This window comes from Hemiscyllium ocellatum, chromosome 4 (genome assembly GCF_020745735.1).
Source record: "Hemiscyllium ocellatum isolate sHemOce1 chromosome 4, sHemOce1.pat.X.cur, whole genome shotgun sequence".
Lineage (NCBI taxonomy): Eukaryota > Metazoa > Chordata > Chondrichthyes > Orectolobiformes > Hemiscylliidae > Hemiscyllium > Hemiscyllium ocellatum.
In genome coordinates, this window is record NC_083404.1 from 34,932,368 (window position 1) to 34,958,841 (window position 26,474).

Below are 26,474 nucleotides of genomic sequence, written 5' to 3' on the forward strand. Positions count from 1 at the left end.
ACTTTCTAAAATATTGTGCTGTCAGTATCTGGCAATAAGTCTTCCATTTTTTGCCATATCTTAGCCGGCATGCCCTTTGACAGCTCGAGGAATGTAGATATGTGAACTCCCCCTTGCTCTTTGCAAGTATATGTTTGTTTAAGACTTCTTACAAATCCTCTTCAAAGGAAAAACAAATTGTTGATGAAACTCAACAGGTCTGGCAGCATATGTGGGAATAAAACAGGGTTAACATTTTGAGTCTGGTGATTTCATCACTGGTTCTGATGAAGAGTCATTGGACTCAAAATGTTAACTCTACTTTCTTTCCATAGATGCTGCCAGACCTGCTAAGTTTTGCCAGCAATTTTTGTTTCTCTTTCAAACCTCCAGTGTTCGTATTTGTTTGTTTTATTTTATTGTCCTCTTTAAAATGCTCCCATTGCTCCAAATGGGATATATCGTTAATTAGATGTTTTCTGTCCACTTTGCCAAAATCTGACAATAATGTAATAAAATTGCCCTTTATACCTTTTCGGGACTTTTATTCCTGCTTCTTCTGTTGCAGTAGTTACATCAGCATCACAGACTAATACCTTTGTTCCTTGGTCATTTTCAATAACTACATTAAAGATAATAGCTACTATAGAAGTGTGCTCACACTTAAACATTTACAATTGCCTGGCCTCATTCCCCTAAAATTAACTGCCTACTTTATTTATTAGATTTGCCATGAACTGGCTAAAAGGTTTTCCTGAATACATTTTTATAATAATTCTGTATCCTTTATAAAATTTACATAGATTCCATTCTGGTTAAGATTTGGACAATTGGTATCTCTTACTCTTGCAGTCCTCTTTTTCTTCTGCACTTCTGACCAATATGTGAACATATTTGCTTTTCTATCTCCGTCTGATCTTGCAAGGGTGTGTGTGAATATTTGATATGTTTTCATTGCAGGAATCTCTTATGTAAAGGTTGAGGGATGTTGTGCATTTGTGTATGTATGGTTGACTGTCACTTTAAGAGGCTGACCTCGTGATGTACTGGTGACATCTTTGGCCTTTTTGTGTGGGAACCAGCTTAGTCTAACTTAGACTATAGATTAAACATTTCCATAATAAAACTTCTGCTGTTTAACGCTTCAGCCTCCTTGTCATAGAGTCATAGAACACAGAAACAGACCATTCGGCTCTTCATGACGATCAGTTTTCCTAAACTGATCTCATCACATTTGCCTGTAATTGGTTCATATCCCTCTAGATCTTGCCTATCCATATACCTATCCAAATGTCTTTTAAATGTTGTAACTGTGTCTGCCTCTATCTCTTCCTCTGGCAGTTTGTTCCATAAATTCATCCCCCTCCTTGTAAAAAATGTTGCCCCACAGGTCCCTTTTAAATCTTTTCTCTCTAATCTTAAAGCTATGCCCTCAAGTTTTGGACTTCCCTACACTGGGAAAAAAAAACCTTGGCTATTCACCCCATCTATGCTCCTCATGATTTTGTAAATCTCAACTTCTTGGAATATAACACACCAGATGGCTGTCTTCTTCAAAGATCACAATTTCCCCTCTTACGTGGTCAATGATGCCCTCCAATGCATCCTATCCACTTCCCGCACCTCTGCCCTCAACTCCCACCCCTCCAACCACGACAAGGACAGAACCCCACCCCGGTCCTCAACTTCCACCCCACCAACCTCTGGATACATTGCTCCTACACCTCCCCACCCTTACCTCCGTCCAAGGCCCCAAAGGATCCTTCCACGTGCATCAGAGATTTACCTGCACCTCCACATATGTCATCTACAGTATCCCGTTGATCCCAATGTGATCTCCTCTACATTGGGAAGACAGGATGCCTACTTGCAGACCTCTTTAGAGAACGCCTCCGACACACACACACATGAATCAACCCCATTGCCTCATGGCCAAACACTTTAATTCCCCACCCCAGTCTGGCAAGGGCTTGCAGGTCTTGGGCCTTCTCCATCACCAAACTCTTACCACCCAATGCCTGGAGGAAGAGTGTCTCATCTTCTGCCATGCACCCTCCAACCACACAGGATCAATGTGAACTTCACCAGTTTCATTTCCCCTCCCCCAACCTTATCCCAGATCCAACCTTCCAACTCAGCACCGCCCTCTTGACCTGTCCCATCTATCCGCTCCACTCTCCTCTCCACCCTATCACCTTCACCCCCAACTTCATTTACCTATTGCTACCTCAGCTACCTTTCCCCCAGCCCTACCTCCCTCCCATTTATCTCTCAGCCCCCTTGGGCCACTCCCTCATTCCTGATGAAGAGCTTATGCTTGAAACATTGATTTTCCTGCTTTTCCAGCACCTCACTCTTTGGCTTTCGAATGACGAAGGCCTCATCATCTGGTTGGGTGGATAAAAACATTCCATAGCATTGCTTCAAAGGAGGGCTTATAAGTGCAACTCTTCTATGCCTTCTGCTATCCAGCGAAAATTTCAGAACTGTCAATATTGGTTGAGAGAGATCTGTAGGTTCAGTCAGCTACATGCCACAACTATCTCTTGAGCTGTAGTAAAATGGCATGGATTTAGCAGTAAGGGACAAACAGTTAGCAACAACTGTTAACCATAGTCACACCTTCCCAAGGAGTTTTCGTAAGAAGCACAGACCTGGACATGCTGTGATATGAAAGCAATGTTTATTGCAGTGCCCTCTACAGTGGATACCTGGGATCTGTGTGAACAGGCAAAAAAACAATGTGGTTCCTTAATCAGGTAAAAACAATGACTGCAGATGCTGGAAACCAGATTTTGGATTAGTGGTGCTGGAAGAGCATAGCAGTTCAGGCAGCATCTGAGAGCAGGAAAATCGACGTTTCGGGCAAAAGCCCTTCATCAAGAATTCAGGCAGAGAGCCTGAAGGGTGGGGAGAAAGTAGCATAGAGTACAATAGGTGAGTGGGGGAGGGGATGAAGGTGATAGGTCAGGGAGGAAGGTGGAGTGGATAGGTGGAAAAGAAACAGGCAGGTAGGACATGTCACAGGGACAGTGCTGAGCTGGAAGTTTGGAACTGGGGTGGGGTGAGGTGAGAGAAGGGGAAATGAGGAAACTGTTGAAGTCCACATCGATGCGCTGGGGTTGAAGTGTTCTGAGGCGGAAGATGAGGCGTTCTTCCTCCAAGCGTCTGGTGGTGAGGGAGCGGCGGTGAAGGAGGCCCAGGATCTCAATGTCCTCAGCAGAGTGGGAGGGGGAGTTGAAATGTTGGGCCACAGGCGGTGTGATTGATTGGTGCGGGTGTCCCGGAGATATTCCCTAAAGCGCTCTGCAAGGAGGTGTTCAGTCTCCTTAATGTAGAGGAGACCACATTGGGAGCAACGGATACAATAAATTATATTGATGGATGTGCAGGTAAAACTTTGATGGATGTGGAAGGCTCCTTTAGGACCTTAGATAGAGGTGAAGGAGGAGGTGTGAGTGCAGGTTTTGCAATTCCTGCGGTGAGAGGGGGAGGTGTCAGGATGGGAGGGTGGGTTGTAGGGGGCATGGACCTGACCAGGTAGTCTCGGAGGGAACGGTCTTTGCGGAAGGCAGAAAGGGGTGGGGAGGGAAATATATCCCTGGTGGTGGAATCCGTTTAGAGGTAGTGAAAATGTTGGCGGATGATTGGTTTATGCGAAGGTTGGGTGGAAGGTGAGCCTCTTTCCTTGTTACAGCTGGAGGGGTGGGGTCTGAGGGCAGAGGTGCGGGATGTGGACGAGATGCGTTGGAGGGCATCTTTAACCACGTGGGAAGAGAAATTGCGGTCTCTAAAGAAGGAGGCCATCTGGTGTGTTCTGTGGTGGAACTGGTCCTCCTGGGAACAGATACGGCGGAGGCGGAGGAAATGGGAATACGGGATGGCATTTTTGCAGGAGGTACGGTGGAAAGAGGTGTAATCCAGGTAGATGTGGGAGTCGGTGGGTTTGGAAAAAATGTCAGTGTCAAGTTGGTCGTCATTAATGGAGATGGAGAGGTCCAGAAAACCTACAATCATTCCTTACTGGGTATGAAAAGTCAGGAGTAGGACAGTCAGAATGATCAATTACATGTATATCCCCGAGAAAAAGAAGTGAAATAAAGAGGGAAAGATTGGGTTAAGAGTTTTAAAAAGGCATATTTAATTTATCGTTTATTCCCAACAATTAAAACGTGACATAATGAGATTACACATTGTAAAAATCAAAGTTCAATGCCAGGATGTTTATTTAATAATAAGATATGTCACATCATTAAAGCAAATTCCTTACACTGGATTCGACAAGCTTTAAACGGTAACCGGCAGATTTCATGAATACATATCACATTGCATGTGTTTCAATGTCGAATTTCTTGCCAAAGTTGAGAAGTGGACTAGCAACACTCTGATGTCTGCGTTAACCATACCTGTGTAGTATAAAGTACTGTTCAATTTACATAACACTACACGTTGATAGCTCGCTACTGTTTGTGATGCAAAATTCCAGATTTACTCGTTATCCATTGACCCAGAGTCAATGTCCGGTTGGTGCTGATAAAATTGCGAGTAAAAAATGAGGTCTGCAGATGCTGGAGATCACAGCTGCAAATGTGTTGCTGGTCAAAGCACAGCAGGCCAGGCAGCATCTCAGGAATAGAGAATTGGGCTTATGCTCGAAACGTCGAATTCTCTATTCCTGAGATGCTGCCTGGCCTGCTGTGCTTTGACCAGCAACACATTTGCAGCTGATAAAATTGCTTCAGGATACTGATGTTGGTTGGGTGTGGCTAAGCCACATCTATAAACAATTAAAGGAGAAACTCTTTGGCAGTCGGAAGACAGTGAGTAGTATTCCTGGAATGTGACTGCTCAACCTCGTGGTTTACGTTAAACAACTTCACAGCAAAGTGAGCCAAACTCCAAAGACATGGATCCCTAAAAAAGTAGTCATGTACTATATTCTTCAGTTTTAAAAAAATAATCAGCAATGGCTTCTCCTGCCTTTTTTTAAAAAAGTGGAAAGTGTTGGAATAAATGCCCCAGACTCTCCTCCTCCCCTTCACACGCTGTGTGCCGTGAGTGACTGCGTCTGGAGCCACACAACTCCCAGCAGACCCCAAGGCTACATGGAGCATTATTGGTTTTTAGTTGTTTTTTTCCCCCCCAGAACAGCGTGTTGTAGGTTATGGGGAAAATACACTAACAGGCCAAAGTTGAAATGTATACTAAAGCAGCCTGCAGAGATTCAAGCTGCCTCAATGATTGTCAAGGCATTATTGCAATTGAAGAGATACATATTTACAAGATTTTTGTTTGCTTCTAGTGCACAGTCACCTGCCCAGGGGAACTAAAAGTCAGTCCTGCTCCCTTTGTAGTTTGCATCACAATCAGAAAAGCATAGATTGATCTCCTCGACAGCTGAATTCATGGTCCATCTCACCTGTGGGTAAAGGAGCTCTGTTCTGGGACTATAAATTGAACAAGTTTCTCTTTTAATATATGAGTTGCCTTCTGTCATTTTACTGGATAGGAAATTACATTTAAACCAATTATTTATTAAAACAATTTGTGTAGCTCTTTCACAAAAAGAGAGAATTTATTTCTCCTGCTACAAATGGAGAACCAGGCAAAGATGCTTGGTACCAGGAAATATTTCTACTTGTAAAAGTTGTTCCATTCTGGAATAGATTACTAAATCATCCAACAAGAATGCATTCACTATTGCATTTCAGAAATGAAGGAGAAGGTCTGAGGAAGAGGACATTTCCAGTAAGAGTAGGGAAAGAATTTACACATATAATGCCTTCCACATCCCGAGTTAATCCCAAAGTATTCCACATAAGAACTAAGAGCAGGAGTAGGCCATCTGGCCCTTTGAACCTACTCTGCCATTCAATAAGATCATGCCTGACCTTTCTGTGACCTCAGCTCCACTAAGCAACACTCTCACAATAACCCTTAATTCCATTACTGTTCATAAAGTTATCTATCTTTTACATTCACTGAGAAAGCCTTGACTACTTCACTGGGCAAGGGAATTCCACAGATTCAAAACCCTTTGAGTGAACAAGTTCCTTCTCAATTCAGTCCTAAATCTGCTTTCCCTAATTGTGAGGCTATGCCCTCTTGTTCTAGTTTCATCTGCCAATGGAAACATTCTCTCTATTTATATCCTACCTATTCCCTTCATAATTTTATATGTTTGTGTAATATCCCCCCCATGCTTCTAAATTCCAATGAATATAATCCCAGTCTACCCAGTCTCCCCTCATAAGCCAATCCCCTCAACTCTGGAATCAACCTAGCAAACCTCCTCTGCGCCCACTCTAGTGCCAGTACATCCTTTCTCAAGTAAGGAGATCGAAACTTCATGCAGTACTCCAAGTGTGGCCTCACCAGCATCCTATACAGCTGCATCATAACCCCCCTGCTTTCAAACTGAATTATTGCTGTTGTGCAGGCAAACAGGCCATTGAGATAAATGATGTTACTAACATATTTCTGCTTGAGATGCTGGCCGAGAGATCAGGAAGTTACTTGAATAGTTTTATGGTATATTATCAGACAAACTCGCAGACTTTTAAAACAAAATAATGAAAGTATTAATTTTGATTAATCAACCTACCTAAAAGTCAATACCACCAACAGTGCAGCACTCCCTTTGTATAACACTGAAGTTGTCATTGTGATATGTGCTCAACCCCTGGCGTGAGGCCTGAGCTTATGATTTGCTGGCTCCTAGGTGAGGGTGCTATAGTAACTCATTGCTAACTTGGATGGTAATGAGTAATAACCAGGTATAAGATCTAGTTGAGAGTGCAGTGCTGGAAAAGTACATCAGGTCAGGCAGCATCCAAGGAGCAGGAAAATCAACGTTTTGGGCAAAAGCCCCTGAAGTATCGATTTACCTGCTCCTCAGATGTTGCCTGACCTGCTGTGCTTTTCCAGTACCACACTCTCGACTCTATTGTCCAGCATCTGCAGTCCTCACTTTTTCCTAGTTATGAGATCCAGGCTGCCAGCATTCAGGTTAGAAACACATTCTTTCCTAATTGGCAGTTTTGCTTTTTCCAAGAGATTAGAGTTAGTATCTGGATGTAAAGACTTTGATGATGCAGGTAATCCATTCCAATGCTACTTTTGAGATACATATATCTGTACAAAGTAGCTCTATTTAATATTTGAATGCTCATGAATGAGACTGGTTATGATGTTCTCTGCCAGCTCTGTCACACTTTCACACCTTGTCTTTTGTTCCCCCAGTGTATTCTACCTCATCACTTTGGCTGTTAGCATCCTCTGTTCTGAATAAAACATTTAACCCCCTCTCAAAGTCTTGAGTGCACAATTTAAACAGACAATTTGTTGCAAAAATAAGGTATTGCTGCATCTGCAAAGGAGTTAACTTTCAGACAAAATATTTAAATTCCTTCACTTGAGCAATGTGGAGTCCAGCCAATATCCTAGCCAACATTCCTAACTCAACCAAAGTTACCACATATTGATGATAAGTTCATGTACACAATTTGACTATTTCTAAACTGCAATGTATCAGAAGTAATTAGTGATTTCTGAAATGCTTTGGGACATCTGCGGATCTGTCTGGGCTGTGCTTGAGTTTGGGGGAGGAGGCAGAGGACTCCAGACCATGATCAGGGTCGTGTATGAAGGAGACAGAAATCAGGGCATGAAGGGGGAGGGTTGGGGTATGCATAAGGTCACTTTTTAAAATCAGAATACTGCTTTAAATCCAACATTGGAATGTTGGTTACCAACTGAGAAACAAGCAGACTGCCAACTTAAAAAGGCTCAACTGAGCATGGAAGTGCCAAATATGCCTGAGACCATGAAATAGGCGGTTCACTTACTTAATGAGCTTTTTTTTGTCAGTTCTTTAAAGGCCAGTCTTTGATTTTTCTTTGTTTAGACACAGGAACCAAAATATAACAGGGAGGAGGATACACAAATAAGTGAGAAACCATTTACAGCAGCAGGATAATAGCAAGAAGCTCCCTCTGCTGCTAGTTGAAGAGTCCCCACCTCAGTTGTACTGGCACTTTGGGAGGGGGGGGGGGTTAGTTGGGATGGGAGGTGTAGACGGGTTCTGCTGCTATGGACCACATAGGGATTCTGCAAGATTGGACACTGCAGTGGAAAAGAAAAAAAGGCGTACACAGTAAATGGAAATTAAATGGGACTAAGGTACAACATAACAGGGACAATGATGAGCAGCATTTCCAGAGGCACAGGTAGACCCATGGACAATAGGATCAGGAACAAGGTCAGGATGGCAACAAAGGTGAGATCCCCAACAGAGGATTTATTGCCAACGCAGAAGCTGGTTTGATATATTAGAGCGTGGGTGCTGCTTCTGTCCAAACTACATGCGGCAGCCCAGTTAACTATTTGGACGTCTGGAGCCCATTCAATTGAAGAACACAGGTGGGCCAAAACGATGCCACCTGACAAAGAAAGGTGTCGACACCATCCTTAAAAGGCTGCCTGCTGTGCCTATGTGGCCACCTTGTCATCAAAGATTGACTCAGCAACAGTGCAGGGCGGCACGGTGGCACAGTGGTTAGCACTGTTGCCTCACAGCGCCAGAGACCCGGGTGACTGACTGTGTGGAGTTTGCACGTTCTCCCCGTGTCTGCGTGGGTTTCCTCCGGGTGCTCCGGTTTCCTCCCACAATCCAAAGATGTGCGGGTCAGGTGAATTGGCCATGCTAAATTGCTCGTGGTGTTGGGTAAGGGGTAAATGTAGGGGCATGGGTGGGTTGCGCTTCGGTGGGTCGGTGTGGACTTGTTGGGCCAAAGGGCCTGTTTCTACACTGTAAGTAATCTAGATAACCCTGTGGCTAAATGGAAGCCTCCTCTATCCCAGTAACTCAATTGAGGATCCAAGAAACAGACCAGGAGCTGTTGGCACTATGCCAGAGGAAAGATCCTCAGTGTCCCATGATTCAGCTATGCCTCCCTGAAGGCTCACCCCTCTGAAGGCTGCAAGAGACAAGAGCATGTCCTGTTGAGGCCTAACTGTTTCTCAGTGAGAATTCAGCAGATTTCAGTCTCCATCAACAGAATTAAAAGGGTTACAAAAGGTATTGTATGCAATTGTGGTAAACTATCTCTCCTCATCCCCTGCTTGTCTGCAGTCATTGACCACAGGTCTTCTAATACTTCACCTTCGTGATCCACCACTCACTTTCTCTGGCTTGAGTAACATTATTTGAATCATAGCCAGTGAATCACTTGCAATGACTTTTCTTCCCACTCATAATGCAACCTCTGAAGCCACTCAAAAATCTATCCTTAGCCACCATCTGTTTATCAATTTACATTTTGTCTCTTAGTAACATCATTTGAAAACGTGTAGGTTCCAATGTTCTCTGATGATGCTCTGCTTTATCTTACCATCTACTCTTTTGACCTCCACACTGGACTGGAATTGAAAACTGTGTTAGTGGTCCTACCTGCCCTAATTAACCCTATCTGCCAGTTGGAGAGTTGATAATGACTCTGCCATTTCCGGCCACCCCAATGTAATTAGAAGCCAATCAAGAACTCAGCCAATATAAGGGGCCCCAGCTCCTGCAGGATGGGTATCCTGTTTTCAAGTGCTGCCAGTCAATCAGTACCAGCACCATCACTGACTCAGCTGCTAAACTCTCTGATTGACAATTAGTTATTTTCTGACAGCTGACTAAACTGCTCTACCTAAGACTACAAGTTCTCAACCAGACCTTTTCTTCACAACATTTCTCCTGATACTCCTGATAAAGAGCTTACGCTCGAAATATCAATTCTCCTGCTCCTCAGATGCTGCCTGGTCTGCTGTGCTTTTCCAGCGTCACACTTTTTGACACTGATTTCCAGCTGTTACAGTCATCACTTTCTCCTAATAATTTATTTTCTGTCAGTTGGAAATAATAGACAATAGATAATAGGTGCAGGAGTAGGCTATTCTACCCTTTGGGCCTGCACCACCATTCAATATGATCATGGCTGATCATCCTTAATCAGTATCCTGTTCCTGCCTTATCTCCATAACCCTTGATTCCACTATCCTTGAGACATCTATCCAACTCTTTCTTAAATGAATCCAGAGACTGGGCCTCCAATGCCCTCTGGGGCAGAGCATTCCACACAGCCACCACTCTCTGGGTGAAGACGTTTCTCCTCATCTCTGTCCTACCCCATATTTTTAAGCTGTGTCCTCTGGTTTGGCACTCACCCAACAGCGGAAACATGTTTCCTGCCTCCAGAGTGTCCAACCCTTTAATAATCTTATATGTCTCAATCAGATCCCTTCTCAGTCTTCTAAACTCAAGGGTATACAAGCACAGTGGCTCCAGTCTTTCAGTGTAAGGTAGTCCTGCCATTCAAGGAATTGACCTCGTGAACCTACACTGCACGCCCTCAATAGCCAGAATGTCTTTCTTCAAATCTGGAGACCAGAACTGCACACAATATTCCAGGTGCGGTCACACCAGGGCCCTGTACAGCTGCAGAAGAACCTCTTTGCTTCTCTACTCAATCCCTCTTGTTATGAAGGCCAGCATGCTATTAGCCTTCTTCACTACCTGCTGTACCTGCATGCTTACCTTCATTGACTGGTGTACAAGAACACCCAGATCTCTCTGTACTGTCCCTTTACCTAAATTGATTCCATTTAGGTAGTAATCTGCCTTCCTGTTCTTGCCATCAAAGTGGATAACCATACATTTATCCACATTAAACTGCATCTGCCATGCATCTAACCACTCACCTAACCTGTCCAGGTTACCCTGTAACCTCCTCACATTTCACCCTGCCACCCAGCTTTGTATCATCAGCAAATTTGCTAATGTTATTATGAACACCATCTTCTATATCATTAACATTTATAGTAAAAAGCTGCGGTCCCAGCACTGATCCCTGCGGTACCCCACTGGTCACTGCCTGCCATTCCAAAATGGAGTCGTTTATCACTACTCTTTGTTTCCTATCAGCCAACCAACTTTCAATCCAAGTTATTACTTTGCCCCCAATACCATGTGCCCTAATTTTGCTCACTAACCTCCTATGTGGGACCTTATCAAAAGCTTTTTGAAAGTCCAGGTACACTACATCTACTGGATCCCCCTCGTCCATCTTCAGAGTTACATCTTCAAAAAATTCCAGAAGATTAGTCAAGCATGATTTCCCCTTCATAAATCCATGCTGACTCTGACCTATCCTGTTACTGCTATCCAGATGTAATTTCATCCTTTATAATAGACTCCAGCATCTTTCCCACCACTGAGGTCAGACTAACTGGTCTATAATTTCCTGTTTTCTCTCTTCCACCTTTCTTAAAAAGTGGTAAAACATTAACCACCCTCCAATCCGCAGGAACTGATTCCGAATCTATTGAATTCTAGAAAATAATCATCAACGCATCCACGATTTCTCGAGCCACCTCCTTCAGTACCCTGGGATGTAGACCATCAGGCCCCGGAGACTTATCAACCTTCAGACCTAACAGTCTCTCCAACGCCAAATCCTGGCAAATATAAATTCCCTTAAGTTCAGGTCCTTCAGCCACTGTTACCTCAGGGAGATTGCTTGTGTCTTCCCCAGTGAACACAGATCTGAAGTACCAATTCAATTTTTCTGCCATTGCTTTGTTCCCCGTAATATATTCCCCTGTTTCTGTCTTCAAGGGCTCAATTTTAGTCTTAATGCTTTTGTCATCAAGTGGGAAGTTGGATTGGTACTGACCCCATAGTTGCCAGAATTACTTTCAGTTGTCCAGAAATTATAGGGAAAACATAATATTCCTAGGGATTGATATTGTAAATAGGCAGAATTTCCATTAGCCGATCCAGGTACTTTTTTTTATGATAAACCCATTTTCAGACATTAATGAAACTACTCAGTTATCATTTTTAAATATACCAATGAATATCTTTTAATCTAAAGAAACAAATGAGATGATGAGGAGCATAATTAGGCTATTGAGCTAATTGAGTCTGCTCACCATTTAATAAGATCATGGCTGATCTGACAATTCCCAACAACTCTACTTTCTAGTCTTTTTTCTCCATAACCCTTGATTTCCTCAATAATTATAAAAAAAAGTCAATCTTAGCCTTGAATATACTTAACAACTCAGCTTCTAGAGCAAAGAATTCCACAGATGCATTACTCTCTGAGAGAAGAAGCTCGTCTTCCTCTCTGACCTGACTGGGAGACCCTTTACTTTGAGACAATGTCCACTGGTCCTAGGCCCTTAAAGAGGGGAAACAACCTCCCTGCATTTACTTGATCAAGGCCGCTGAAAATTTTATATGTTTCACTAAAGTAACCTCTCATTCTTCTAGAATCCAATGAATGCAGGCCCAACCTACTAAACTTCTCCAGATCAGACATTCCCTCCATAAATGGGATTAATCTGGTTAACCTTTTCTGGACTGCCTCTAATGCCAAAATATCTTCCCTTAGAGAAGTGGGCCAAAATTGTTCACAGTATTCCAGTTGTGGTCTGGCTAGTGTCTTGTATTGTTTCAGAAACACCTTTCTACTTTTATATTTCATTTTCCTTTGAAATAAAGGCCAACATTTCATCTTCCTTCCCAATTATGCTCGGATCTTGGGTTTTTGTGATTCATGCACGAGGATCCACAAATCCCTCTGTGCTGCAGCCTTCTGTGGTCTTTCTCTATTTAAATAATATTTAGCTCCTCTAGTCTTCCTGTTAAAGTGCATAGCCTTACATTTTCCCACATTATATTCCATCTGCCACTTGTTTAATTTGTCTCCATTCTTCTGCAGACTCTTTCTATCATCCTTGCCACTTGCCTTCCCACCTATTTTTGTGTCATTTGTAAATCTGACAAAAGTACATTCTCTTTCTTCATGCAAGTCAATATATATGTGTATAATTGTGACATCTGCACTGATCCCTGTGGCGCTTCGCTAGTTGTAAGTTGCCATCCTGCTTGTTAGATCTTCAATGAATTATATTAAATTTGTTGTTTGGTGTAATTTCCTGTCCACAAAGCCATGCTGACTTTGCCTGGTTATTGTAAAGGATGTGAAAACAGGTTGGGTAAGATGGGAAACTAGGCTGGAAAAGTTAATGGTGATATATGACAGCTGCGTGAACTTAAATGAGTCCTGTGAACATTCCTTTCCACGTCATAGATGGTACCAGTAGTTTGTTTTTCCTGGAGATATTTGTTTGTAATGGCTGTTTTGTTACATGAGACCGAGAGTGTGTTTTGGTCTGAGAGTTGGACTTCACCTCAGACCAGAATTGTGACCGATGCCAGGAACGCACCTAAACCTCCAGAACAGCCATCTATGGAGGGGTCCCTGATGGACAGAAGGGCATGAGGCTCATTGCTTTTTGTTTCCCTAACTTTTCCATTATTATTATTACTAATAAACATCCACATTTAAGCAAATTGTGGTTGTCGAGTCTTCTCTTAAACACATTTAACTGAATCCTAAATAACTGCTTGGATGCGCCGTGATCCAAGACAGCTATATTATGTCTTCCAAAATGTTCAGCAATTACATTCTTTGTCGTGAAGATGTTAGAGTCTACTATATAAAAAAAATAAGCTAACTGGTCTATGTTTACCTGTTTCTTGTCTCCTTCCTGAAGTAACTCCAAGAAGACTGTTACCTCATCATCAAGTCACCCTTGATTTCCACATGCATAGTATATGACACTGACCCAGCTAGCACAGAGCTGGCTCCTAGAGTCAACAGAACCCTTGACATTCCTGTTTTTTTAAAAAAAATTTTATTAAACAATTACAAAAAAAAATAGAGTTTATAGAAAAGCAGTGAACATTTACAGCTGTATACAACAGCAATTTTACAAGGGGGAGGAGCAGCAAAGCCAGGCCCAAACCCTATTGTTCAACCAGTTTACAAGGAAATGAGGACAAACCCCAAATCCCAGTTTCAAACATGAAAAGACATCAACAATGACATGTGTACATGAGATAATCCTGTTACATAGGGAAGTGCAGACAATACAGAACCAGCAAGACCCCGTTCCTCCCACCTTCTGGCCACTCTAAGGCAGCTCCCCCCCACACTCCTTCTGGCTCTCTGTCCACCCCATGCCCCTTCCAGTTCTCAGTCCACCCTGACACATCTATCGACCACCTCTAGAACAGCCCGCCCCGGTACCTGTCTGGGGTGACAGCGCAGAGGATGACGACCTACCTTCTGGCTCTTGGTCTGCCCCTACGTACCATTGGGCTCTCAACCACCCCGATGTGCCGTCTGGCCAGTGGGCTATCATGACACACCTTCCGGCCACCTCTAGGACAGCCCATCCCCTTCCCCAGGGATGACAGCAGGGTAGCCCACAAGCCTTCCAGACCTCAGTCTGCCCTTACGCGCCTTCTGGCCATCGGCTGCTCTGACACCTTCCGACCACCTCTAGGATAGCCCATCCCAATCACCCCTTCTCGGGACGACAGCGCTCAAAACAGCCTACCCATCACCTGGCTCTCAGGGCGACTGGCATCAGGATGCCTACCCACCCTCTGGCTCTCGGTGTGACAGCTTTCAGGATGACCCATGAGCCTCCCAGCTCACAGTAAGACCTGCCAGACCCAGGGACACACAAGACAGTGCAGATGACAGTGCAACAAACAACACAACACAGTTAATTACCAAAAAACAGAGTCCTTTCTGATACACAGTCCAAACAGACTCTTCAAAATATAGAGTCCATTCCCAGAAATGGAGTCCACTCCAGTTTATGAGGTGCATTGTACAAAATGGAGTCCACTCCAAACTGCAGAGTCCACCGCTAAAAAACAAAGTTCCCAACCAAGGGCAGAGTCCACTCCTGAAGGCAGCAAATGCACAGTACACAGGTGTTCAGTCTCCATGGAGACCTGGCCCAGCCTTGGAAAACCAGGCCCACTCACAGGAACATTGTACAGGTGCAGTTAACTCACAGGGGTTTGATCCACTCCTGAAGGAAAGGTCTTCTCCCAAACTCCAGGACATAGCAAGTGCTCACCTCCCAGCACACACACACACAGGTGTTCAATCTTCAGACACCCAGTCCCAGTGCTAGGCCTCCCCACAGGAACAGCTCCTCTGGTAAAATGTATGTCTTCCACAAGAGCTCAGTCCAAACACCAAAAACAGTGAAGACACATACAAAAAAACAAAGGAAACTAGAGTCCAAGGGCTAAGCCCTACCACAAAATTAACATTGTCCTTTTCACAAAAGTAAAAAGAGAAGAGTAAATCACAGGCTGTAACCAGTCAGTGAAACAACAATCCCCTAATGAGAACTGAGTTACACCTGAAACACATTAAGTGCATCAGGCAGTTTAGAAATCAGTCCTCACTAAAAGGAATGCCACTTAACAAACTGGCTAAATAATTCAGCCAGTTCAGGAATCAGGTTTCCCCCTCCAAAGAAAAGGGAAGCAGAAACTAACTGTAACACCAATCAGCACAGAGACAGTCCCTTAAATCGAGGAGACTCGGAATCTCCTGTTTATATCAGTCAGCCAGGGTTAACAGCTCCAATCAGGGAACTCATACTCTATGAGATCCTCCTGGCTGACATTGTTCCAATCACTACACTTCCCTTTTTAAGTAAGGGTAGTACATTGGCAGTTTTCCGATTCTGTGGGACTTTTCTATTCTTGAAAGATTATAACCAGTGCATCCACTTTCTCTGTAGCTACTTCCTTTCATACACTATCAGAATCCCACCAGATTCAATATACCTTTACAGTACTGGTGTTATCCAGTAAATTGGTTGGTTCATGGGAGATTTTGTATTCACCAGTAAACAGCTAAGCTTCAGCATAAATGTAAGCAAAAAGTTCATTGTAGAAAAATAGCTCAATTTTGACCACAGCTTGAATGAGGTTAGTTGATTATATTCAAAGCAGAAACTTTATCACAATGAGCTGATCAACATTGTCACCTGCTTAAGAACCAGAGTTGTTTTATGCAAATATGTCTAACAACTTATTCGCAATACTCAAAAAAGATGATATCCTATCATACAGGTACACAAGTTTCTTCAATTTGCCGAATGCTGGTTTTGTCATATCTGCATACATGTATGTATGCCTGTATGCATAGGTGTATTTCAATGGTTTTGAATGTACATTTGCATGTGATTATGTGTGTATGCATTTGTATGTACACATGCACATTCATAGGAGAAAGTGAGGTCTGCAGATGCTGGAGATCAGAGCTGAAAATGTGTTGCTGGAAAAGCGCAGCAGGTCAGGCAGCATCCAAGGAACAGGAGATTCGACGTTTCGGGCATAAGCCCTTCTTCAGGAATGCATTCATAGTATTGTGTGTGTTGTGGGTGTTTGTATGCATACACATATATGTATAAAAAATGAGGTCTGCAGATGCTGGAGATCACAGCTGCAAATGTGTTGCTGGTCAAAGCACAGCAGGCCAGGCAGCATCTCAGGAATAGAGAATTCGACGTTTCGAGCATAAGCCCTTCATCAGGAATAAGAGAGAGAGAGAGCCAAGCAGGCTAAGATATAGGGTAGGTAGGAGGGACTAGGGGGAGGGGCGATGGAGGTGGGATAGGTGGAAGGAGGTCAAGGTGAGGGTGATAGGCCGGAGTGGGGTGGGGGCGGAGAGGTCAGGAAGAGGATTGCAGGTTAGGAGGGCGGTGCTGAGTTGAGGGAACCGACTGAGACAAGGTGGGGGGAGGGGAAATGAGGAAACTGGAGAAATCTGAATTCATACCTTGTGGTTGGAGGGTTCCCAGGCGGAAGATGAGGCGCTCCTCCTCCAGCCGTCGTGTTGTTGTGTTCTGCTGGTGGAGGAGTCCAAGGACCTGCATGTCCTCGGTGGAGTGGGAGGGAGAGTTAAAGTGTTGAGCCACGGGGTGATTGGGTTGGTTGGTTCTTGCACATGCAATTCCAACTCCACAATTCCTTCAATTATGTCTTAATGTGTAAACAAAGACATTCAAAATTAACATATAAAACAGAAAGAAGAAAACAGAAGTAGAATTAATTCTGACACTTCACTTGCACTTGATTTTAGAAAGATTTTAACGTACTGAACTTGTTCTATAATAAGCCTTGCATTTCCCAAGGAAAGAAGTGAATGTGAGGATGTTCTGATTTAACTATGTTGATTCATAGTTTCCTCCACACAGATTATTATGGGAGTTTATTCCCATGCAGCTGAAGCCAGGTTTAAGAGCCAGAACTGGAGCTCACTGAAGCTTGCTGCCTGCAGTTAGGTTGAGTTCTAGGAGGAGTCTCTCATTATTGCCAATGCATTTTACTGGGTCACGAACAATAATACTGGAGCTGATTTTACAAAATTTATTCCCTGTTGATATTGGGTGGTGTAGAAAAACATTTCAATTCACTTGTATACTTTTCACTGCTACGTTCCAATATTTTTGGTGAATGCAAAGCGTGATTGTCCAGCCTCAAGATTAATAGTGATGTTTTTTCAGGAGTACACATTTTCTCCTGCTTGGAAATCCACTGAGGCCTCTCAACCCTCTCACAGTCAGCATGTCAACTTTAAACCCCTCACCAGAAATGTGGCTGAATAACAATTGCTGTGCAAGAATGTGAACCATGCCATGTACTGGGGTACTGGGGTTTTGGAGAGTTCGTCAGGGCCATGATAAACCTATACTGACAACGATGAGTTCTTTCTTTACTTCTGCACTGTGAAGTATTCAAAACTTATTGTATTTTTTAAATGGGATGCGAGGGCAAAGCCTCAACATTCCACTTCATTAACACAGTATCCTGCTAGAGTCACCAGCACTTGGCTATCACGGCACTAAAGTAACTCACATGCAAAATACAGGGCTTTGACATGGAACTGATATTGCAAGTATCCCTGAACTGCTACATCTCTTTGGGGACAGTTACTGCAATATATGTTCAGGAGTTTCAATTAAGATGTAGTTTCTCATCTTCTTTATCTTTCATGTGAACAATTTCCAAACCCTTCTCCAGACTGACCTCCCTGGAGGCAATATTACCTTCATTTTCCGACAGAAACCCAAGCAAGCTGCTGATAAAATCTTGAGTACTTAAACTGCAGTGGTTTCCCCACCAGGTGAAGAAGAGGGTCAGAAGAGGTACAAAGAACTGCTTTCTTATATCCTCATGGTGTAAGAAAGAATAGGAATGTTCCTGCAAGCACAGGCGTCTACTGCTGCGGTCTTGTTCTCTCTTCTCGATCACAATAATCCCAATTGATGGTCCTGGCACTTGCCTGGGTATCAGTGGGCTCCTCCTAGTTCCACAGCTGGAATGGGTTCAGTGAGACACAGAGTTAAAATAGCCTCGGGCATACCTCCCAAAGCCTTTCCAACAGCTCAGGACTTACCCGAGTTCGAAGCAAGTTCCCACGTTACAGGCTGTCTCCCCTTTAAAGAGCAGACAGGCAAGTGCATTGAGATTTCTGCTTATTCCGCTCTGTTTTTAAACACCAGGTGGTGCAAGAATGCAGGCTGGATTGTTGCTCTTCTTATTTCTCCTCTTCCCGAAAAGCAATTGCCTGGTCTTCACTTTCTACCCGATTGCCATATGGCTGATTGTAGTTAGAAATTAACATCTCCCTACTCCCTGCCATGGCATGCCTGAATCCTGACAGAACACAGTGAATATAGATGCCCGGTTCTGAAGCACATTGGTTAATCACTCAGATGTTGATTTTGTGTTAAAAGTCTGTGTAAAGCATTACACAAGCATCTGTCCTTGTGGAATGAGTGCAAATAAATTGCTGTGTATGATAAATGAGAATCTCAAGAGGGTAGACATAGAAATCCAGAATAAATGCTTCACTCTTGGTTAAGCACCTGAAGAGAAACAGAGATATAGTTACTTTCTTCAAATATCTAAATATTGTATGAAGATTAAGTACAAAGTGTTGAATAAATCTCTAGATCACTGAGTCAGTGCAACTATTAATAGTTGTTTAACTCCCTCTAGAGGTCACAAACGTAGCAGTATGTTATTCACAACAAATAAGGTACAGGGATCAATGTTTGACTTTTTATCATTCATTTGAAATCAATGCAAAGTCATCTTTTTCGCTATCTATTAACCAACACCACTAAATCATGTAGCCTACTGAATATTTTGCAAAATCATTTTTAGTTTCACATCAATGCCTATAAACAAAGAACAAAGAACGAAGAAAGTTTACTGCCCAGAAACAGGCCCTTTGGCCCTCCAAGCCTGAGCCGATCCAAATGTACTGTCTAAACCCGTCGGTCAATTCCTAAGCATCTATATCCCTCTGTTCCCTATCTACTCATGCATCTGTCCAGACGCATCTTAAATGAATCTACTGTGCCTGCTTCTACCACCTCTGCTGGTAATGCATTCCAAGCACCCACCACCCTCTGTGCGAAGTACTTGCCGGGTGAATCCCCCTTAAACATTCCACCTCTCATCTTGAAAGTGTGACCTCTTGTTATTGAATCCTTCACCCTGGGAAAAAGCTTTTCTCTATCCACCTTGCCTAGGCCCTTCATGACTTTGTAAACCTCAATCAGGTCCCCCCTCAATCTCCTTTTTCCTAATGAAAATAAACCTAACCTACTCAACCTTTCTTCATAGCAAGCACCTTCCATACCAGGCAACATCCTCGTAAACCTTCTCTGCACCCTCTCCTAAGCGTCCACATCCTTTTGGTAATGTGGTGACCAGAACTGTACACAGTATTCTAAATGCGGCTGAACCAATGTCTTGCACAATTTTAACAAACGTCTTGCCAGCTTTTGTACTCAATACCCTGTCCAACAAAAGCAAGCATACTATATACTTTCTTGACCACTCTATCCACCTGTGCAGCAACCTTCAGGGTACAATGGACTTGCACTTCCAGATCTCTCTGCCCATCAATTTTTCCGAAGACTCTTTCATTCATTGTATAATTCGCTCTAGAATTAGTCTTGCCTAAATGCATCACCTAACATTTGTCTGGATTGAAAACCATCTGCCACTTTTCTGCCCAACTCTCCAGTCTATCTATATCCTCCTGTATTCTCTGACAGTCCCTTATGCTTTCTGCTACTCTGCCAATCTTCATGTCATCTGCAAACTTGCTGATCATACCAACAGTGCCCTCTTCCAGATCATTTATGTATATTACAAACAATAGTGGCCCCAACACTAAACCCTGCAGAACACCACTGGTCATTTTTCTCCATTTCGAGAAACTCTCTTCAACTACTACTCTCTGTCTCCTGTTACTCAACCAGTTCTTTATCCACCTAGCTAGAACACCCTGTACACCATTTGACCTCACTTTCTCCATTAGTCTACCATGGGAGCCTTATCAAACACCTTACTAAAATCTATGTATATGACATCAACAGCCCTTCCTTCATCTATCAACGTGGTCACTTCCTAGAAGAACTCTATTAAGTTGTGATTTGGAGATGCCGGTGTTGGACTGGGGTGTACAAAGTTAAAAATCATACAACATCAGGTTATAGTCCAACAGGTTTAATTGGAAGCACACTAGCTTTCAGAGTGACGCTCCTTCATCAGGTGATAGTCACTATTACCTGATGAAGGAGCGTCGCTCTGAAAGCTAGTGTGCTTCCAATTAAACCTGTTGGACTATAACCTGGTGTTGTGTGATTTCTAACTCTATTAAGTTGGTAAGGCACAATCTCCCCCACACAAAACCATGTTGCCTATTACTGATAGGCCCATTCTTTTCTAAATATAAATGGATCCTATCCCTCAGTACCTTCTCCAGCAACTTTCCCACCACTGATGTCAGGTTCACTGGTCGTTAGTTACCTGGAATATCCCTACTATCTTTCTTGTACAGGGGGACAACATGAGCAACCCTCCAGTCCTCCAGCACCTCATCTGTATTTAAGGATGCCACAAAGATATCTGTCAGGGCCTCAGCTATTTCCTCTCTTGCTTTCCTCAGCAACCTGGGATAGATCCCATCCAGTCCTGGGGATTTGTCCGCCTTAATAACCTCTAGCCTACCCAACACACCTTCCCTACTTATGTCAATGTGATCCAGACTAATCAAACTTCTATCTCTAATCTCAACATTCATGTTCCTCTCCTCAGTGAACACTGATGCAAAGTAATCATTCAGAATCTCACCCATTCTCTCAGGTTCGGCACACAGCCTGCCTTCGTTATCCTTTAGTGGACCAATTCTTTTTCTAGTTACCCGCTTGCTTCTTATATAATAGTAGAATACTTTGGGAGGTTAGGTGAGCTTATTAAACAGGCAAACTTGTTTCATCCAATCAAAACAACCGAGCTGAAAAATTCTGGGAATTAGGAACAAAACAGAAAATGGTGGAAATACCCAGAGGGTCAGTTCCAATTTTGGATCTAATCCTTCTCTGCCACAATGTACATCATAAAATAAGTCCTGGCCACTGTTTTGACACCACCCAATCTCACAACTATCTTGCACCTTCTTCCTTTCAGTAGGACTTTCCATTACACAACATTACACTTCACCTTTTTGACTTACTCCAACCAGAATCATTTTCTATTCTTGTCCTTCTATTTGCCCCACTCACTTTCTCAAAGTTTTCAGCCGATTTTTAATGCTTTCCTTCTGCTCCTCTTCTCTAGGCTCAAGCTGACAGAAATAAAGGAAATGACAATGTTTTTCTTCTAAGTTAGTTAGTATTTGATGCCAAAAATGATAAGGTTAGAGATAATCAGAGGCTGATGTTCTGGCATGTGTACTTAGGTGTCACCAAATCACAGGTAGTTGTCTCTGACTCTTGTTTACAGACTTCTTCCCCAATTGAAAATTCAAAACCATCCCCAGACATACAAAAACACTATTCAAATAGAAGTGGCTTAACTCCAGTTTTCCCTGAAGTGAGTTGAATCAACAAAGGTTAGCAGTTTCTGGAACCATGTGTTTTTAAGAAATACGTGGCTGAAAATAAGAATTCCTCTGTGTCCATTCATTGAGCTTTAAAATAAATCCCAAACTCAAGTCCACAAGAACTATTAAACATGAAGTCATCAGAACACCTTCAAGTTCTTTGCCTTTTTCAATGCCCTCTTTTCACTAAATGCTCACTAAATACCATTCCACCCGAAATGTCTCTGAGAGACATGCTTGCTTCACTTCCTAACCCATCATCCTCAATGTTAATCTTCCGGTTGGTAATACTTCCTAAATCTCTCTTTCAATGTTAATTACTTGCCACATATTTATGGCAGCCCCTTTGACTTTGCCACCTCCTATTGTATTCCTTCTTGCTGCCGGATCTTAACCTTTAACCCCAAACTACTCCATCCCAAATATGATATGCTTTATCCATTCTTGTGCTATATCTATGATATGCTTTCCTCTCAGCATATTGGCAGCATAATATCCAGGGATTTGCTGGTTTGGTGGATTAGCCATGGGAATTACAGGGATAACGTGGGGATTGATTCTGGGTTGGATGCTCTTCAGAGGGTTGGTGTGGACTTGACAGGTGGAATGACCTGCTTCTGCACTGTAATGATTGGAGTGTATTTCAACTTATCATTGCTGTGATATGGTACAAGGAGACTCGTAGTAAACTTGCAGGATGGACATGCAATGCCAATGAATTTCAACATGTATAAGTGAGGGTTGTCTATACTGGGAGGAAGAACAAGAAGACCAGTCCTTAGAAAATAGTCATCTAAATGGACAAGATGATATGCCTAGTGGATGAGGACATACATTTGAGAACGAGGAGGTGAGTTACTTACCACAAAATTCACAGCTTCTGGCCTGATCTTCCAGTCACAGTATTTATATGACTAATCCAATTTAACTTCTGGTCAATGATAAATCCCTAGGGTGTTCATTGTGAGAAATTCAGCAATTATGACACCGTTGAAGGTCAATTGTAGAACCTCTTTTGTTAGAAATGATCATTGTCTGGAAGTTGAGAGCCATGAATGTTGCTTGCCTATTATTATCCGAAGCCTGAATGTTGCAGTCATCAATGAATATCCTTATTTCTGATCTTACTTTGATGAGAAGATCATTGATAAATCATTGCAGCTGATAAAGCAGCAATGTATTTTGTACTGATGTGGTGTGATATCCGCACTCCCCTCTTTGAGGATGGAAATATTTGTGGAGTTTCCTTCTACAGTTTGTTGTTTAATTGTCCAACAATATTTCTGACTGGATGTGGCAGGCCTACAGAGCTGAGGTCAGATCAGATGTGCCAATTACTTGGCTTTGACTTTTAGATGTTGCATCTCATGTTGCATGTAGTCCTGTTTTGTAGCTTCAATAAGTTGAAACCTAATTTGTATTAATGTCTGATGCTGTTCCTGATATTTGTTTCTGCTCTCTTGAGTCATGCTTGATCCCCTGTTTAGACAGTAACAGTAGAGTGGGGTAGATGCTGGGTCATGAGGTTATGGATCGAATTGATTAGAAATCTGACACTGCTGATGACCTAAAGAACTTCCAGTAGTGCCACAATACACAATATTTTATCACTGTCTCCATTAGGACTGTATGGTGGTCACTTCTACAGAAATTGTCATGGACAGCTGTGCCTGCACCTGACCAATTGGTGAAGATGGATCCAATCAAGTTTTTCCCTCTTCTTATTACCTTACTATCTTTTGCAGGTCCAGCCTGACAAATACATTCTTTAGGACTGAGCCAGATCGGTCTCTAGCAGTGTGACCATGCCACTCTTTGTGAAGGGCATTGGAGCTCCCCATGCAGAGAACATTCTATGTCTTTGCTACCTTAGTACTTCTTCCAAGTTGAGTTCACCATGGAGGAATACTGATGAAGTAGTTGGAAAGGGGTTGGGGGGTGGGGGGTTTGGGGGAAATGAAGGAGTTGGAGGGGGGGTGCGGGGTGTGTGTGAGGGTGTTAATCAGCACAAAATTTCCTTGCCCTGATTTAACCTAATGTTATGAGACATCATGCAATTCAGAGTCAGTCTTGAGGTCTTCTAAGGGCTCTCCCTCCTGACCGAAAAGCATTGTGCTATTACATCTGCAAGTCTGTCCAGTCAGTAAGACAGGACGTATCCAGGTATGGTGATGGGGGAGTGTGAGATGTTGACCTCAAGATATGTGGTGAGTATGGCTCTGTTACGTTTTTATTTGACCAGGCTGTGGGACAGCTTTCCCAATTTTGATATTAATATGGAGAGCCCTGCAGGTTTCCAAGGCTGGGTACCACACTAGTATTTTTGATGCTGAATTGGTATTGCATGATCGGTCCAGTTTAAATTTTTTTAATGTCTTTTCTTAACTCCCAATACATAATCATTCCTCTTCCAATGCATGTGCATCAAGAAACAGGTCATATGTCAATGTAAACTCAAGACAGCAGAATTTGCTGACTCCTTCTAATTGTATTAAGTTGTTTATTCTGATCACAGGCACAGATACAATACCTTTTCCCACATCTAAGGCATTGATGGTGAGGTAGAACATGAGATAAGCATTGGACAACTCAACCATGAAGAGCTGGTCACCTCCCTGGCCAAACATGGATGTGCAAGAAGTTCTCTGGTCAGTACAAGCTGCATTTTGTCCTCGCTTTCAGTCTTGATAGATTGACACATTTCACGCCTGATTTGTATGTGAAGCAAAAATCCTTCCATGTCAGCAGGGAAAATGTAGGACAGGAAGACTGAAAAAAGATAGAAAGGAGGAGAAAATGAGGAATGCAGATGCTGGAGATTAGACTCAAAATGTGTGGTGCTGGAAAAGCGCAGCCAGTCAGGCAGCATCCGAGGCGCAGGAGAATCGATGTTTCAAGCATAAGCTCTTCGTCGGGAGTGCTCGGTTGCTGCCTGACTGGCTGCATCACACTTTTCCAGCATCACACTTTTTGTCTGAGAAAAAAGACAAACTAAAGGTAAGTGCTAAGGCGTAGCACTGTTCCGCCCTGTTCTGGATCTCAAAATGGACAGAGGTGGAGCTGTTGATATACCTCTGATGTGAGTACAGCTCACTGTGGTGCTGTCTCCAATGGTCCACTTGCTTGTTGCTTTCAGTGAGAACCTTTCCATATATGGTTTTCAAAGATTACTTATGTGTGGCTAGTTCTGTTCAGTTTCTAATCAATTGTTGATAGTGGACCATTCCATGGTAATTTCTTTGAATGTCAAGAGGTGAAGGTTAGATTTTCTGAATCAAAACACCATTGCAGACTTTTTTTTGATTAATGGAAAATGTTATCTTTGAAAAAGAAGAGACATTTTATCAAATCACTTTAAGAAATGGTAAGTGGAGTGTTACTGAAAGAAATACTATCATCTCTCATATGACTTTAGAGTTGGGGTCAGTGTAGATTAACAGAATAATACGTGTGTAAATGCTCTGCTGCATTCATTGTGTACATGATGAGTTACAATAAAGAACTCTTAGACTCATTAAATGATTTTTGAATTCCTGTGACTCCTGTATCAGTCACACACTAAAAAAAGCAAATAATAAACATCTCTGCCCTCCCTGTGAGAATGCATATCTTTGTCAAATCTGAACTCACCATAACACCTCCAAAAACACTGCAGCATGCTTCCAAACATTTCACAATCGCATAGCTCTTCACAGTTACCTTTCGGTGGCTGATTCTATAACAATGTTAGAATTGGTCCCTTTTTGCTGCTGAATGCTTATTGTATATGAATTGATATGCAAAATATCTGCCTAGACCTGCATGGTGCAAATCAGCTATCCAGTTGGCTGTGTTTCATCACAATAATACTCCTGCACAGATTTCCATTGCATGTTGTGGACGTTGGTACACAGCCCTTAGGAATGTTTTGTCATGTTAATATCATCAGTGTTCATACCCACTCTGTCATATAAAATTTAGTGACACATAAACAAAAATACAGAAAAAGGTTACCAAGAGGAAACATGAGAAGGATAAACTTGTTTTCCCTCCTTTTCATTATCAGCCGGTTACTCTTTCTTATTGTACTTTTTAGCATTTCCTTCTGATCTCCAATAGATGGCGAACAACTCTAACATTTCCAAATCTAGATCTATCAATATTTTGTGAAAATATTTTTAACATGTTTAGTTGTCAAAGTAGCTTGGCCAAACGTGTAAAACAACTTAATAATTCAATACACAATGTGCAAACAGTTTTTACCTCTTGTTCCCTTAATTAGCTGTTGGGACTCCTGCTCTCTCAAATTTATTTGTATGGAAATATGATGACCTGACTTCCCTTGTTGGCTGCCATATTAACTTAATTGTTAATGGTTCTTTCTCCTCAGATACAGTACTCCACTCACTCAAATCTGTTGCTAACAACCCATCTAAAAAAACCTATCCTTGATCTCGTGTCATTGCACACTAAGCAGATCACCTCTAATCTCCTTTTCCTTCCCAAAACCTTTGACTGTGTGGTTGCCTCCAAAATTTGTGCCCATCTTTCCAAGAATTCCATGTTTAATATTTCAATTTAAGTTTACACCAATGCCATGGTGCTAACATAACTGATCCTCTATCTCAATGCTATATTCCAGCTATAGAACATAGAACATAGAACATAGAAAAG